The following is an 18,308-nucleotide window of genomic DNA, read 5'->3' as shown; positions in this document are numbered from 1 at the left end:
TTAGAAAGACTAGGCAGATCAGTGTGTGTTAAGGATAAAAGCAGCAATCCTAAAAAATTCTATTGAAGGCAACGTGATTTAAGTATACATTGAACTTCTTACCTTGACAATCAGTGCCATATGCAGCTCTTCCCCAAGTTCTTCAGCACACCTGGTGACTGTAGAGACAGATAAACTGACACAACCGACACAAGGCACCTTATCAGGACGTGTATCCTCCATTCCTTTAGCCAAGCACTTCTTAACAAATCCACCATCAGTGATGGCCAACCACTCTCAGCAAGACATTTAGCAACATGATAGCCAGCCCTCCAAGTCTACAGTCAATGGGCTTTCTAGAACTATTTCCCTACAAAAACATTAAGTTCACTTGCAGCTCTCCTTGATACATTGAGCAGCTCTTGTGACAGCATGCAAAGTGTCTTTTAACACTGTATTCCTTTAATACTGAGACAGTTTCAAGATGTATCAGGCAATCTGCTTTATCCTTGCTTAAAACCAACAAGTATTCAGCAGTCCATTTGTCTTTAAAGACTGGGTGCTTGTCTGCAATCTTTTCTTTCTTTGAAACAGCACTTTCTTTTGCAGACACCTTCTAGCAGATTGTTTAGCAGAACAGCAGTTGCAGGGTTTCAAAATTATCCTTGAGTAAATAAAAATATGGGAAGTATAGTGTTAGGATCTAAACATCTCCCTTTCCCATCAACTCCGCCCCACTCTGGCTGCTGTTAGCTGGGGATTTTCATGGCAAAGAGGAAACGAGACCCCTCCCTCTACAACTCTCAGGAATATTAGGCCATGTGTACAGGCTAGGAAGAATTTTTTTTAATGTATCATGAATCTGACCTACCAGATGGCAGGGTTGCAGTCCTGAGTATATTGAATACTGTAAGATTTATTTCTTGATAAACACTCAGCCTTCAGATTTAAATCGACACATGCGAATACTTTAAAAATTGGGGATCCTCCAAAACAGGCAGGTAGAGAGAAAGAGAAAATGAAAGGGCAGCTTCACACCTGGAGCAGAGCAGATGCCATTAAGTGGCTTCAAATTATGTGCAGGGGGCACATGCACGTCCCTGCCTGCCAGGCAAGCCTCAATCATGAGAAGCAAAATGGCAGCCAGGGGAAGGGAACTTGGCTGCAGGAAGCTGTGGGGAGGGCCATCCCATAAGCTTCCCTGCTAAGAGAGTAGTCCTCACAATCCAAGCAGCCACTCACTGGTCCTGCAATCATGGATGCACGAGAAGACTCCTAGCTGGGGTGTGGGTAGGAGGAGAGAACAAGCAAGCAAGGCAAACAGCCAGAGCAAGCAGCTCTGGTCGAGGAAGGAAGAATGCTTCTTCCAGAAGGAAGCAGCAACCTCACCAGTGACCTTGGAGGCTACTTGGAGGAGCCTCGACGGGTGTAGCCTCTAGAAAAGTTCAGCATGCAAAACACTTTTCTGCAGAAATGCCAGGCCTTCATCAACAAAATCAAACATCATCAAAATCCCGCCCCCACCGCCATTTTCAGTCTGTGAACTCAACAACAAATTGGAGTCAAGGAGTTTTGTTCAGCAGTAGTGCAAACCTTTGTGTTATATATTTTGGTCGGTAGGCCTGTCACCTCTAAAAACTACACCAAATGCATTGGCTTTTAACCATTACAAAAGTGTTCTGCGGATTATTGATGACACACTGATTACGAGCAAGGGTAATGCAGTGGAATTTCATTTAAACAAAGAACTCTCTCAGCAAATATAAATACATCAATAAATAGTTTCCACAGCCATTGGAAAAACTGGTTTAGGATTTACATAGCTGTTTTTATCTGATTTAGGAATGCATCACTATTAAACACTGCAAACACCCTGAGAAGGAATATTTCTTAAAATCCAAGCTCTGAACATTTCCTACTAATATTAATTGTTCACACCCAACAACATACAGAGCTACAAGTAACACTGAAACCTGATCAAAGTCTTAAGTGGTGATCATTTGGCTGGGCAGAGAGAAGAGAAGTGACTGCTCTAAGAACTACCACTCAAAACTCACAAAGTAAACCATACACATAAACTTTTAAAAAGTAGGTGTTGACAAAATGTGCTGCATGGTGTGTATATGCCCAAAATACACCACAAAGGAAGACTTTCTTTTAAAATATTTATTCTAGAGAATAACTGGCTGCCAACAAATCCATTCCAGATGGTGCACCTGAGCAGTCCTCCGTTGGCCCTTTTATACAATGATCATTAAAGGCTTACATATAACACAGTTAACACTTTCCAAGAGGTTACAGAACTAAAAGGTTGCAATGGTGTGATCTTTCCCACTTGCATATCAAAGCAGAAAGAAGATGCTGGGGGGGAGGAGAGGAGGGTGGGTTGGTCTGGTGTGAATTGCCCTTTGTTTTCACTGCTTTTATCTGTCAAGAGTCAACTGGCCCTCTCTGGAGTGGTGCCTGGTTAAGTTCAACTGGTTTCAAGGATAAACGCATGCTGATTTCTAGAAAAGAGTTTTTTTCTCTGGCCTAGGTATATGTCAATGATTGCATGATTTAACCAGTGAAAGTTATAACTATTGATTTGTACATCATTAGCATCCTGAATTTTAGGGGAGCACTGGGATAAGTACAGGTCTGGATTACATTGATAAAGCACGCAGAAGGGGTAGGCAGAAAGTAGATATCACACAGATACTCACAGAAGGGGTAGGCAGAAAATAGATATCCAGACCTTTTTTTCTTTTTTGGACTCTCCTAGCATTTCTGACTACTGGTCATTTTGACAGTGGCTTCAAAGAGTTGAAGTACAGCACATCTAAAGGTCTAATTTTTGCTACCCTTGCCTTAGGGAATGAAAAAAGAAGAACTGAATTTAATGGAGATTATCACCTAGATGGAAACTAGAGCTCTCATTCATAAAACTAACCTGCACCCTCTTTGGAATTTTTCTTTATTGAAAAGTTTAGAGGATGTTTTAGACATTTATTCAGTTGGCCTAAAATAAACAAAACATGTTACAAAACCAGTTTTAGATAAGCCATATCAATGTGCAAGTGAAACCAAAACCAAAACAAGTCAGCATAAACTTGTAGCTAAACCTGAAGTTCTGCTTGTGGATTTCCAGTAAGCTGCTTATCCACCATGTGAGCAAAATGTTTTTCCCACATTCTTAAGTTGTTTGGATTCTACTTGTTATTTCAAACTGATTTAACACTAAGCTCTATTTTCTGCTGGAAAGCAAGGCGCAGGAGTGCTTTCCACTAGCTTAGGCTGGTCTATCAGCTACATCCCTACTTGGACGAGCAGAGCCTTGCTCCTGTCATGGTAACCTCAAGCCTGGATTGCTGTAATGCGCTCTGAGTGGGGCTGGCTTTGAAAATGGTCCAGACACTACAGCTAGTCCAGAATAGGGCAGTGCACCTGCGAACGAGGCCAGGCTTTCGTGGACACATCATGCCAGTCCTGTGCGGGCTACATCAGCTGCTGGTTGCCGGCTGAGCCCAAGGCAAAGTGCTTACAGTGACATGCAAAGCTCTGAATGGCTTGGCACTGGTATATCTAAAGGAAAGTCTCTCTGCATACATCCCAGGCCAAGCACTGAGGTCTTAGGGCCCCGAGGGTGTGGAATGGGCTTCCACGAGAGGTCGTTGAAGCCCCATCGGTGCTGGTGTTCAAGGATAGGCTGGACATCCACATGGTGGGCATGTCGTGGGCATGGAGCCGGCTGGTGCCGGAGGTCAGACTAGATGGCCCAGGAGACCCCTTCTTACTCGCTCTGTTTCTCTGTTTCTATGTTTCTTCCTGTGAGATGGGGAATGGTTAGGAGAAGGCCCTTTTCTGCAGTAGTGCCCCACTTACGAAACATCTGACAGGTGTCTTCCCTCTTGCCATTCAGATGCCAATTGAAAACATTTCTTTTTCAAAAATATTTCAGTGAGTGAGTTTTATAATGGTTTACTATACTGGTTTTTATTGCTGCTACTGCCATGCTAGAATTTTAGCTGCCATGATTTTATTTAAATGATTGTTTCAATCAGATTGTTTCAATGGTTTTATTATTAAATGGATGTTAATTTTATTCTTTTTATTGTTCTCATTTATTGATTTTTACATATTATTTATATGGAATAAGTAATTGCTTTATTGTTGTTGAATGTAGTGTAAGCTGCCCAGAGATCCTCACAGTTATGGGTGTGGGATACAAGTGGAATTAATGAATAAATAAGAGAAGACACTAAACTTTTGGCAATACTGAATGATGCAGTGCAATTACGACACTTCCTAAGGATATGGATTGTACCTTCAGTACTTAGTATCTTCAAAGCATAGCAGAGAATTGACGGGAAGAATTATGCTTCTTAAATGACATGCAGAAAAGAACTACATGAAGTGTTGGGCATTTGGCTGATCCAAACATATTTTCCTGTGCAAGAATGTTTTTTTGACCAGCAACTGAGACAAGAATGTTACATTTTAGAGCTTTTTAAAAGGTAAGAAGAGCAGTCTTACACAATCTGAATAATTTGATTTATACGCGATTATGTTTCAGCCACTGCAATACAACAAAGACCAACTACAGCAACTACAGAATGAAGGATAAGACTGAGCTACTGATATATCAAATAGGCATGTTTCTCAGGAGCTACACACAGGAGATCTTCAGGAGAGTAAAAATGTGAGCATGTATGTCTAAAACAATTCTAAAGAAAATTTTAGTCTACTTCACAGAGCAGCTATTTAGCACATTTCTATTTATTTATCTACTTATTATATTTGCTAGTACCAAAGCTGTCTGATAAAGTGGTCTGCACTTCCCAAAAGCTTACAACATAATACAGTTGTTAGTCTTTAATCTGCCACAAAGCTCATAGCTGTTTTCCTTAAATCATGACCACCCTTGATGAAGGAACACACAACTGTTTTATAAGCAGCTATGTGACCAAGTTCAAAGAGACTCCAACTGCTAATGATGCAATCAATGAACTTCATTCCAAATTTTAGGCCATAAAAACTACAGAAACACACAGGCAAATGCACAAATGTCAGAAACATAAACAACTATTGTTTGCTGAAGAGAGGATACAGGAGTGGCCAAAAAGGATCTTCCACAGTTTCTCAACAAGTGGTAATGCTGAAGAACAGAAGCTTAGAAGAGAGATGGGAAAATGCCTAGAGGTCAAGCAACATTAATCTTTTTTAAATGCCCTGTACTCTTTCGCAACATCCCTCAGGATCTTCAGCTTCCGCTTTCCTGTTCTGTCAATGTGCATTTTAGCATTCTAGCCCAGAATGTCTCCCCCTAGGAAAACTCTTTTATTTCTGAGATTGCATTTATTCTATTTCTTCAAAAGGATACCTCTAATTTTTAGTGTTTCATTGCCACTGGTAAAATATGTCTGCATATAAGGATGTTCCAAAAGAAAATGAAATCAGGACATGCACTGAGGTATGGAAAATCAATTTCAGGTTAACACTTTTGAGAATGTTGCATGATTTTTTGCAGTATTCTAGCTTTTCTGTTTCTTTGCACAGGAATTTATTCACAAAGGTTTACACACAATAGGTCTTCAGTTCTTTCTCTACTTGTATATCCTTCCTGCATGTTATCAATCTTTTTATTTCCTCCAGTCCTCTTCCAAGCCTCATAAGAGATAGATGCTGAACTCTTTGGATTTATTATTATGAAATTAATCTTAATATTTTAACCAGAAAGAATGTCAGTGATTTCTGAGTTATCAAATTGATTGAATGATCTGCAACTTTCCAAACAGCCATGTCTAGTTCATTCCTAAAGGACATCATGCAACCAGTTATGGAATGCACAGGGACCCACGCTCAGCTACAACCCTATAAACAGAACCAATGCTCCAGCAAAGTTCATATAATTATTCTGCTTTTTTTTGGACCATTATTATTATTGTTGTTCAAATTTTACAACAGCATGCCAAATAGCTTTCTCCATTACAGCAGTCTTTCCCCAAAATAGCTAATCACTGTAGAGATTGGCAAGGGGCGGCATAGAAATGTTTTAATAAATAAAAAAAAAATTTAGAGAGCTCACTATGTGTGTCATGTTCCACTGGAGGGGTCCCCATGTTTGTCTGCTCCAGAAAAAAAAAATCTGTTATTATCCACCACTGATTCAAAGATCAGAGAAAGTACATCAATATTATCCTCACAAAATTGCACCCTGCTACTACAGACTATCTAGATTATCTGTTTCCCAGAAATTTCTTTACATGTATTAATTTACCTTATTGCTTCAGATAGCTGGTTTGCATGTCCTGCTGCAAAATTGCTGGGTTATTTAACCACCCCACATTGACGATCTCTGCATTCAGTTAATAAGGCATAAGTGTTCCATTCCTAGATTGTTTCATGAAGTGCAAACCAACAATCTATGTACTATTTATGGGTTGAATAAACCAGAGGTAACTCCAATGAACAAATAAACAACTCAGGAATTGCAACATGATTTGAAAACACTGTTAATTTTTTGGCGCACAGAAGGAATTTGTGGCAAGTTTGTTCGAAGCCCACTGGATCTCAGAAATTGCTTCTACCTGTCACCTGGAATTATACAATGCAGCGTACAAATGACTGAATGCAACAGAACCTTGCTTGTGGGAAATACTGATATAGAAAGCATGCATGGACTTCCTTAGACTATGCTACTAATCAGGAATATACATCATCCCACCATTTACTCCCACCATTTACTCCCAAGAACTTCAAGATGGCTCATGACTTAAGTTGAAATGCTGCAATATTGACTGAGAAATAATAAGAACAGCGCTAAAACCTCACAAAATGAAACAAAGGCACAAAACAACAGAGGAAGAATCCTAAATGAAGGTGAAACAAAACGAAGTTCCTACCAGGCCATCTAAACACCAATAATGAAGCAGTCAATTGGGCTCCCTAGACCAAGTCATGTAGAAGGAGGTGGTCTTTCACATATTCTAGTCCCAAACTTGTTCCCTACTTGAGACTGGCTTGCTCTGGTTTGACAGGGTGTTGCAAAGAATTGAGCTCCGGCAGAAGTATATGCAATGCACTTACTATAACTACTGCCTTCCTGAGGAGAAAAGGTTTTTACCCCACCTTGGCAATGATATTGCTTAGAAGGGCAAAAAAACTGAACCAAATTTGTCAAGAAGAAAAACATTTCGTACTTGAATACAGGCCTGCACAGCACTTCAACAATACAAAGCATTTTTAATTGAAAATACTCTGTGCTACTAAGAAAAATCAAGTTAGAATATGGTTAATTAAAGGGACATTCATTCTGTGCAAGTAAAAATATATGCAATTAGCATATTTTAATGTGGACATTAAAACAGGAATATGCAAGGAGACAGGAAAACTGATCTCTTGTCTCCTGGCAGTTACTCTAGTTCCTCAGACAATTCATTCTTCAGATACACAGCCTCTAAGATTCAAAGGTCACTGGAGCCTTTGAATCCAGTTGTATAGTAGTTAACAAACAACCTTTTGTCCGCCTTTTCTCAATGGAATCAAGTTGCAGCCATTTCAATAATTGAGTTCTACATCTCAGACTTGCATATGCATCATTTAACTAGAAGACTCTGGAATCTCATTTGTGTGTACTGAGTCACCAGCTATGAGCAAATCTCATATATTGCAAGCACGTTACTAAGATGAGAAACTCTGTGTGGTGCTTTTCTTGCATCAAGCAAGTTCCCTACTTGCCTTAGGATTATTTGTTCATATATTTATTCGCTATTCCATTCATTAAATTTGAAGTGATAATTCCTCCAAGGTAATTTAATCATTGCCTGTATTAAAGAAAGAACATTTGATGGGAGGGGTAATGTTGTCTCAATTAACAAGGAAATTTTTAAGGTAGGAATATCTGAGAACATGGCAACCAAGCTTGCAATGAGTTGCTACAATATAATCATCTGTGTGCTGCCTATTGAAGATACTGTTTCAGATGGTTGTAAAGTATGAAAGCTATTCTTAATGACAGGGAATTGTTACCCAATTAGTCCAAAGCCATAACACAGAATAGAACCAATAAGAAGGTGCTCTCTGGTAGAAATTATTTCAACGGCAGCTCAGAGCTATTTTGCTGAATATGAAGTCAAAACAAGGGCATACATATGCCAAAGCAAACCATGTTATACATGTCAGCTAATGAACTAGGGTGGGTTTGAAACCATGATGAAGCATCAAAGAACTATAAAAAATTAACCAATAGGAATATTATTTATCATTATAAAAGGCATCATGTAATCTGTTTACAAAACGATCTTCCATCTGGACAATGGGAAAGACTAAACTGGAACTTTATTAAAATAACCATTACACAGATGAGTACAGTGATGAGTTGAGCATATGGTGTTTTTCTCAGAATATTATCAGGACTGCCAAACACTGGACAAAGAGATATCACAGGAATGAGTATTTATTGTACAGAAAGAGGGTTTACAGCAACAAATGGCTTTTGTCAATGGGATATAGTAACTTACGTATTTTTTTAATAAAACACCCAGCCCTAAAACACTGACTTTTGGTTCAGAAGATTCCATGATGTCAAAATCCTCCTACTTTAGAATAGTGTAGATCATATGAAAATCTGCAATCAGATTTAGTTCATAAGAGCATTAGACATTTTAAATGTGGGAGAGGCATCTACTCTTCTGTCTTTGCAGCTAAAACTATTCACAGCACAGACAGAGAGCCTCAAAGGATTCATCCATCTTTAGCCCTGCTGGCAAGAGCCATGCAGGATGGGAAGAATCCAGGGGTGATTTTGCTACCAAATTGAAAAAAATCAGCTGGACAAGCCCCTTTCCTCTCCACTCCCATCAGCATGTCCCCTTTCTCCTCCTTTGACTTCTCTTACAAAGTTTCAGTTCAACTGGATCCTTTCCTCCATGCTTCTAGCTGTCTCCTATAGGTATAAAGGAGGAAATTTATAGCATTCCTATGGCACTGCAGATCCTGTTTAAGGGGTAAACAATTGCTCTCTATCAATCAGTATGTCAGAAAGGGCTTTGCACTGAGAGACATGACTCCTTTGCCAATTTAATAACATTGTTTATATAATTGTGTGCCCCTATACTGTAAGATAGGTTCACCAAACAGAGTGCTGAGATTACAAATCAGTAAGAAGCACAAAAGTAAAATCAGAACTAAAACACCTTGTGACTCCAATAGAATCATTTTGTGGAATGCAACAATTCACCTAAGCCTTGTGATTAGCAAACTTTTCAGTATCTTATACCTTGTCAATGAGTCATATTGGATTTTTACCTTCTAAGCAGCAACTCTCATAGGTTTCACAAAAAGTTTGAATTGTCAACATTTCTGTAAATATTACAATACCTATTCCTATTAGTAAATAACCAGTTTAAGAAATATTTTTCTTGAGAAATAAGATAACTGAAACTAGAAAAAATTAAACACAGTTTGCAGTTGCTTTCCTTGTGCTGTGAAGGAGAAGCCACACTCATTATAAAATCTGCTTGGTATTTAATTGATAGAAGATACATGTTTTCTACAAACATAACTAATTAAGGGAACTATATCATGAAAATACTACATTACGAGAACTTTAATTACTGGAAGATTTCTAATTAATAACAATCAAAAACCTTTGGATTTTGGATGCATCCAAATTTCAGCAGCAGCAGCAACAATTTATAAGATACTAAAATTTTTATTACATATGGACTTGAAAAGACACTTTATAGATGAGATAGAAGTTCACCAAAACTCCCTACTGTATATTGAAATATATTGTGTTATTTGTGTTCAATATATAACCATCTATGTTAATAAGTGTATTTTTAAACATTGAAGAGTAAATTCTACACATATATAGAGATTTGGTGGTAATGATATACATTATCGTCTGGATTTGAAAACAAATGATACACATTTCAGCTAATGAAGTGGGAAGTTAAGTTGAATGAGAGAATGAGAATGAGAGCGATAAATTCCCTCAGTAGTATTGTGTGAATAAACCTTTAAATTTAATACTAAACAGCTGCTTATATGCTTGGATTGATAATTAATGCTTATACAGCATTTTGTGGGTGTTTAAAGTCTTTACAGTCCATAAAATAGAGCAGTGTAATACCCATATTGCAGATGCAGGAATGAAGCTGATAATTGCTTACCACCTAGAGTACTTATGAAAGAACTGAAATCTGAACTGGATCACCCTCGGAGCCATTCAACCAGCTTTCCCCAGTGTGGCCACTGCAGATGTTTGATGTTTCACCCCCAGCACATCAAAAAATTGTCCATGATCAACGGGGCTAGCAGGAGTTGTAATGCAAAACATCTGGGAGGGAAATGCACTAGAGGAGGCTGTATTAAATTGTGCCACATCTGAAAGAATTAAGGTGACTTTAATTCTAATAGCCAAATTTGGATGAATTATTGAAACTCATAGGCCAATTTTTTCCTGCTGCCCATCCATTCTTCAGCCCAGTTCTATCTGCTTTGCAAGTTGCTCAAGACAAGGAGCAGGTGACAATTTTTCAAGAACCAGGACTCTTTCCTTAGTGTGCTAAAGCTACCAGCAATGACACCAACAGTTGCCTGGCCTGCAGAAGTATCGTAAAAACAGTTCTGACTCCATAATTTGGCCTAAGGAGCTTTTATGCAAGCACCCAGAAGGAAAACATGGCCCAGCCTACAGTACATCTAAATACTTCACAGTACACCATCTTCTTCTGGCCTTGAAAAAAAATGATATTTTCCTTCTTTTCCCTCTACTCTCTCTCTGCTTTTGTTTTCTAATCATTCTGGTTTGTAAATTTGATGTCAGACCTACCTCTCTGTTTGACTGATTGGAGCTGCTTTGTGAGACAATAATGGTCAAAATGGGATTAAAATGCTTTGAACAATAAATATTGAGGGGTTTTTTTATACATTGAGGTTGGTTTGAATGCCCCATAAAGATTTCCCCATTTCTCTCAAGTTGTGGCAAAGATCAATACACTTAAATTTCTCTCCCAGAAGTTTTCTGCCCTTTGCTCTATTTGAACTACGTTGGACACTTCTAAGAAAAGGTCAGAATACTTACAATTTGATCCTGTTGTACACTGGACAGGGAGCAGCTTCCAAACTTGAAAATATTCTACTCTGAAATAAATTCCACTGGTCTCAGTGTGATTTTATTCTATGTATATGTGCGTGCGCGCGCGTGTGTGTAACCCACCCTTCTTCCACTGTGGAACTCAAGGTACTCTCTTAATCGTGCACAGATTGTAATTCTAAACGTATTTTCTACAAAAGGGGTACCTTTTGAATACAGTGGGGTTTTCTTTGAGGTTAGTGTGCTTGCCAGTGTTATACTTTACCCCGTGGAAGCCACCTCATCAACTCCGACAGTTCAGGCTCAGGCCTCCAATCCTTCCTTCCTCCTTGCTTTGCTCTTTCTTACGGAGCAGTTCATGATGCTGTCCCCTATCAGCTGGCTGTTACAGTTTCCCCCTCTCCTATCCATGGGGTTCCTGTATTATCCTTGCAGACCACTCTACAAATGCACTGTTTTCAGTGTCCTGAACACTGTCTGTGTGAGAGCATGGCTTCCCACAGCAGAATTCATATTCTTCTCCTAGGAAACCTACAGATGTTTTACCCAGTGACTTGGTTCACATGTAATGCACGCTCATGGACTGAACATCTCATGCAATGGCAGGAATGTGCAGGTGCCAAAGGACACTTTCACCCTTTTTAAAGGTTCTGAAGAAAAATAATGGGAAGGAGGTTATCTGGACCAAGGTCCCGAAATGTTTTCCTACTGAAAACACACACACAGGCAATATCCTGAAGGTGCTATTAATGCAAACAGCAGCTTTAGGGCAAATAGAGGCCAAGCAACAAAACTTGTCTGGCAACGCTCTTTCCATTCCAGACTAGGACCTTGCAGCTGCTTTTTCTTCAGCAATTTCTGAAAAGTGTGAATATTTTGTTCAGCCCGAAGAGGAAACCAAGATAGCCTGTGAATGCAGGCATCAATTGCTCCCCTCCTGGATACAGGATCATGGAGGCCTGACGAGGTACTATGGCTCCTCTTGAGGCATTTGTGCACTATGCATGGGAGAGGGTGTGGACTAGACAGGGAAAGGTCACCAAATAGTCACGCAGGTGCTGCATTTGATTCATGCAGAAGCGGGAGTGTCCCTTCTGCATAACTTCTTAATGAGAGCATGGCAACACTGTTACCAGGGATGTTAAAAGTGTAGGCAGGTAGGATTACACTGTCTTTTGTTTTTACACTGTACTCGCGCTCTCTGTTTTCTTGCTTAAAGTACACAGGATCGCAGCTTTCCCAGGAGGCATCAGTCCTGCATAAAGACACCAATATAAAGGGACTATAGAAGCAGCCTGCCTATCGATTTTAACTAGATGTTAAGGGACAACTTTGCATTTGACCTTTGAAGGTCAATTGCTTCAACAAAAGGTATTCAGACAAGAGTACACAGTGTGCATCCATCTAGAGTTACATAAAGGTTTGAGCAGCATGAAAACATAAGAAACAGCAAAGCAAAAGTCTGTGCCAAAATAAAGGATGTCTGCAGGTATTCATTTCTGAAAAGCAAAGGGAGAGACATCCCTTTCGCACCACCACCCAAACCCAGGTTCAGCAACAGCAGTTCAATCCCTCTGTGCAGATACTACAAGGAAGGCACACAGCAAAGGGGCAAAAGTGTGTTTCCCGCTCCCAAAAAAATCAATGAACTGCAGAAATGGTCCCACATTGCAAGCTCTTTTCTCTAATAATCAGTTTCCCTGTTCAGCAAAACTCTAAAAGATGTTCTTCCATGTTCTCATGACCAGCGATACATCTTTCAAAAGAGCCCTTGCTCATTGTCAGCCACCATTCCCTACAGTGCAAAGAATATAATAAATTCAGAGCTTCAAACCAACTCTTCAGTAGCAAGAAAAACACACAAACCTCTGCCTTATTTACAAAACAGGTCCAGAACCCCATGCATGCACACTGCTATACACAAGGAGCCGGTGCCAACTCACAAAACACTTTCTTCCATGAAGCCTGGATAAAACATTGACAATCTACAGAAAACCCCTTTGTTAAGGAGATGACCAATCAAAAAGGGCCTACTGAAACACCGAACTATCAATTCATTTCAACTATTTTGCCCTTCATTTGCATGCCATGAAAAGCTTCAGTTAGCTTACTGCCAAGAGTAGTACATGTTCGAGTATGCTTGGAATATGTCACCATTTTAGGAATTCACATCTTAAAGTATTCTCAAAACTGAAAAATATTCTTATCTCCAGTTGGTTACAAAATACTCAAACATCAGAGAGCCAGTGTGGTATAGTGATTAAGAGTGCAGGACTGGGACTCAGACAATTTGGGTGAACCACAGAATCATACAGTTGGCGGAGGCCTAGAAGGCCATCAGGTTCAACCCTCTGCTCAATGCAGGACTCAAGCCTCCCCTCCAGATTCTAACCGGGGCTGACCCTGCTTAGCTGCCAAGCCTAGGCAGGATCAGACACTTCAGGCTATATCAGTTCTAGTCCCCACTCAGCCATGGAGCCAACTGGGTGACTTTGGGCCAGTCACAGACTCTCAGCACAAGACTCAGGAAGAGGAGAATCACTCCTGTGTTCTTTAACAGAAAAAGGCAGGGGATAAATCAAATAAATAATATAAAACAATCAAGTGTAAGTACCTCTTCAACCTCTTCATAATCTGCTTGCACAGTTGCTCCATAAGAATTTCTATATATTATAGAGCCACCCAATGGATGCTGGTTTGCATTGTGATGGTGTTGTTTCAAATTCCCAGACCCAAAGTTGCAAAATAGCTCAGATCGATGTTCAGGTCTCTTTCCTCCACCTACCTGGTGGAAAGAACCACACTGGCTGCTTCTCAGGATCCCCAGCAAAGGGATTTAGGGAGCAGAGTGGCAGGGGATTGGCACCAGCAATGTGTGATGCAGCCTCATGGCACCTCAGCTTCTTTCCCCACCATTCCTGACCACCCAGTGAGGAAGTCAAAATTAGCAGTCCAGCTGCTTGCAGAGCCAAAGTGTTGAGGGACGGTTCACCTCTGCATGCCTTTGACATGGCATAGGATGCCCATGATCCTCCCCCTTGGACAGCACCCTCATTTACTATAACCAATAAAGTGTCCATTGGTCTCTCAAGGACTGCAGCCCTACCGTAACTATGCATCACCATGGAAAGGAACTTTCTGTACAGGTTAACTCATAAGCAGCTTTCGTAATTCTTCAGTTTGGAATATACATGCAACTATGCAGAAATAGACTTGACTCCTCCTTTAATTATTGATTTATACATGTTCCCTCTGAACTTGACTGTGCTCTAGTTCTTTCATCTTTAGGCATAATAAAAGTGAAATTTTCCCTTCCCTTACCATTTTGAAGACTATATTCATAACTAATGAGATTTCTAGATTAAACCTGATGAGCAAATTGGTAAGGCTGGAATCCTAACTTTATTTGGAAATCCTACTGAAATCAATCGTGTTTAGTTACGTGTACTTTTCATAAACACGGTTAGGACTGTACTGAAAAGTGCAGAAGGTAGGGTATAGGAGAATAAGTTCTGCTCTTCACATCAAAACGTACCATCATTTATCTTTGGTTTCATCCATTGTGTTGCTACTTTCAATACATTTTAACACATGAAATTTACCAGACAATCTATCAATTTACATATACAGCCAGAAAAACGGTCACAAAAAGGAAATCATAACAAGCTTTACAACAGAACTTCTAAAGAACTGGGCATGGGGTGGGGGGGGATTTCCTCCTGCACAGGCTGCACCTTCATTCCCAGCAGCAGTGAAAATTTTGGAGCCGAAAGATAAGCATGCTTACACCAGTGGGCATTTATATGGCTGATACAATCATAGAATAGCAGAGTTGGAAGGGGCCAAGAAGGACACCAAGTTACACCATCCCACTCAGATGGCTCTCCAATTTCTTTTTGAGTGTCTCTAACGTGGGAGAGCCCACCACCTCTCCAGGTAGATGGGTTCCACTGCCCTATTGCTCTGACAGTGGGGAAACTTTTCCTGATATCTAGACTGAATCTGGGTTGTTGCAATTTGACCTACATTCTGATATGTATCTCAGACCAGCATTTGATTAATAGGATGCTTCCCAGCTGAATCAAGTTCTAAGTTTCTTCTAAAATTTACAAGGCAATAGAAATTATTCAAGGTCAAGCAACAAATCTACACCACTTAATCCACACATTAAAATGTGCACAGTGAGATACTATTATAGCTTCAAGGTTTCTCACCTCACACTACTCTTGATGATGCAGCAGTGACTAATGCAAACTATGACAAACCAAACCAGGTGGAATACTTTGGATAAAAAAGCAATCTGGGCCGGCTTCAAAAATATCTAACACATCACTTTAAACAATAAGAAACAAAAATTCAATATTGAAAGGAAGATCACTTATTTGCTGCTCCCCCCCCCAAAAAAAACTCCTACAGACATAAACTTCCACTTTAAAAGACACCAGTGGAACTGAATTCCAACTGGTCCTTCTCATGGATTATAACTACATCTCATCCTGTCATCACTGTCATTAAACTTGTTTATTTATTAGGTTTAGATCCTACCTTTCTTCTGTTTTAAGAAATTCAAAGTGGCTCACATCTCATAAGGGGACCTCAAAGGTGCCAAATGAATAATGAAGTTTAAATAATCTAACTGAAGTGCAACAGGCCTTTACAACTCCCCACAAATAGAAAAAGAAGCATGATTGGGAGAATCCAAGTTTGTTTGAAACAAAGAAACAAACAGAAAATGTTGTTATAAGCTAGAATAAACAAAGATATGCATCTGAAACAGTCTGAAAAACAAAATGGAAAGAAAATCTGATTACAATGCAGGGTCAATGCCCAACAGTTCAGATGGTTAAGTGCTGAAGATTTCACTGGGAATCTAAGATCCTTTTTATTTCCAGCTTCCAAGCTGGAACTTGTTCACAAGTGCTTCATTCTCCACAGCTAATTTGAACACCATAAGCAGCAAATACAGAGAAGGCACTGCCACACACATGGCTTATAACGGACGCCCTCCCTATCCTGATGCAAGCCCAGAGTGCAATGACCACGCAACTTGGCTGCACAAGCACACTCTGGAATACAACCACGTTCTTTCTCAGTCGTTCAGCCCTTGCCTACGTGCCCCAGCACAACTTTCCCACCCCTTCCAAAGCTGCAGAAATCTATTCACAACAGAGCAGCAAGCCATAAAATCATCCTCCTATTTCCCACTACGTTCAAGAAGAGACAGACTAATTACTAGATCTTCACCGTGCAAGGTGGCACGTTGACACCCAGGAAAAGCACAGTAGAGGCATCCCCTCCCCAAAATGAAATAAGCAGCCCAGTGAATGCGGGGAGGGGGGTGTTGCATGTCGCAAGGGGTGGAAGGTTAGTCAGAGACATGGGAGGCTAGTTGGTCAAAGGTTAATTGGTCTTTAGTGGGTCTAGCCTCCAGCTTCAGAAAAGTCATTATTACCCCATCCCAATAATTGACCATCCACCCTGCTTAACACCTCCTAATGAAAGAGCTGGTGGACAACAAAGGTTGCATCATGGGACTCCAGTACACATGCAGGCAAAGTCTACCTGCATCTGTTCAGAAGACCTAAGCATTATTTATTCATACACGTATTCATAAGGTCACCTATAACATAACACTCACTCCGGAGTGAACGCTGAAAAATCAGATCCGTGCGGAACTGGAAATAAGCTCCAGACACACGACGGAGTGGCACTGCCACAATCCAGGGCATGCAACTTGGACTTCAGCCCTTTTTTATGCTGGAGAACTTCAAACATATGTCAGGATGGGCTGGATCGGCATCTCTGTCTGGAGTCTCGTGAATCAAAACTCCACCGAGCGTCACCAACCTGCTCCCATCGAGATCCGCCAGAGCGCACACAGGTCCCTCAAGAAGCCCACCCCCTACCCTTGGGCATCCATGGAGGCTCTTAATCCATTGGAGGGTGGTATAAGCATGCCATCCTATAGCCTAAATCCGCATCTAGGATACAGAGAATTCCAGCTGCATGCCCATGAATGATCGCGCACAAGAGAGCTGAGCAGCGATCCATCGGCTCGACTCCGGCAAAAGCATCCAAGGGTGGCCAGCAGACCTGCCGATCCTGGGGTCCGCGGAGAGCAAAAAGCACCTCTGCAAACCAGAAGCGGCATGCCCAGCCGCCCGCCCGCCCTCGCCCCGACTGCAGACCCTGCCCCAGTCCTTCCGCGCGTCCACGCAGCAGGAAGCCCCCCTGGACAATGCAGAGCCCCGCCGGATGAGGCGAAAGGCCTATCTCGGGGGCAGGCAAAGCGGCGCCCTCCAGATGTTCCGGGAACTACAGCTCCCACAATTCCTAACCCCCGCCCCATGCCGACTGCAGCTAATGGGGGCTGTAGTCCCGCAACACCTGGAAGGAGCCAGGTGGCCCCTCCGGCCTATGCAGCGCAGCCTCCCGCTCGGCGCGGCTCCCCTCGCAGGCACCGCGCGCACCACCGCCTAGGGACGCCCCCGCGGAAGCGATCCGCCCCCTGCGATCCTGCGGGACTTGCTGCGGCCAGGCGCGCAAGATTGCGGCACCCGGCTCCCCGCCCGCCCGCCCGCGCGCGTCTGCCCGCAGCCCCCCGACGAGCGGGCGCGCTTACCTCCGGCTGCCGAGCAGGGCAGAGGCGGGGACGGTGCCGCCCAGCCCCTCCCCACGGAGCCAGACAACGCGGCCGCCCGGCAGCGCTTCCTCCGCCCGGTCGCCTCTCGCCGCGCGGCGCTCCCGGCAGCCGCTCCGCTCTCCGCTCGGCTCGGCTCTGCGCTGCTCCTCGCGTCAGCAGCGCCGCGTCCTCGCAGCGGCCGCCTCCGGGCAGCCCGCGCCGGCTCGCCCTTGCCTCATCGCCGCGCCGGAGCCCCCCGCGGGCGGGGGCGAGCGGGGGGCGGGGGCGTCCGCGCAACAAAAGCCGGGCGTGGAGGGAGGAGCGCGGCGGCGGCGGCGGCGGCGGCGCTGGCGCTCTGCGGCCTCGCTCGCCCGCTCGCTCACTCGCTTCCCGGCCCAGGCGCCGCGAGGCGGGGGACGCAGCAGGCAGCGCCGCAGCGGCACCCGCGACCGGCCGCCGCAGCGAGGCAGGGGCAGGGGCAGGGGCAGGGCTGGAGGCCAGGGCCCATGCGCGCTCCGCCGGCCCCGCCCCGGCCCCCTTCCGCGCGGACGGGGGCGGAGGGGCGATGGGGATGCGCGGCGCGGCGCGGGGAGGGAGCGCGCCCTGCTCTCCCGCCGAAGGGCG

At 42.7% G+C, this 18,308-nt stretch overlaps 1 protein-coding gene across 1 annotated transcript in view; it reads right to left on the bottom strand.

The window, feature by feature from the left end:
* The window catches only part of ARHGAP32 (Rho GTPase activating protein 32), a 198,014-nt gene extending 180,266 nt beyond the window's left edge, over nt 1-17,748 (bottom strand). The window contains exon 1 of the mRNA XM_044439533.1: nt 17,685-17,748. The gene's annotated coding sequence lies outside the window, so the exon portion shown is untranslated. The remainder of the gene's footprint in view (nt 1-17,684) is intronic.
* Between the last annotated feature and the right edge of the window lie 560 nt (nt 17,749-18,308).

This window comes from Varanus komodoensis, unplaced genomic scaffold, assembly GCF_004798865.1.
Source record: "Varanus komodoensis strain SLA01 unplaced genomic scaffold, ASM479886v1 scaffold35, whole genome shotgun sequence".
In the NCBI taxonomy this organism is placed as follows: domain Eukaryota; kingdom Metazoa; phylum Chordata; class Lepidosauria; order Squamata; family Varanidae; genus Varanus; species Varanus komodoensis.
The sequence above is the reverse complement of the archived record's forward strand: the minus strand, read 5'-3'. Positions and strand labels throughout refer to the sequence as shown.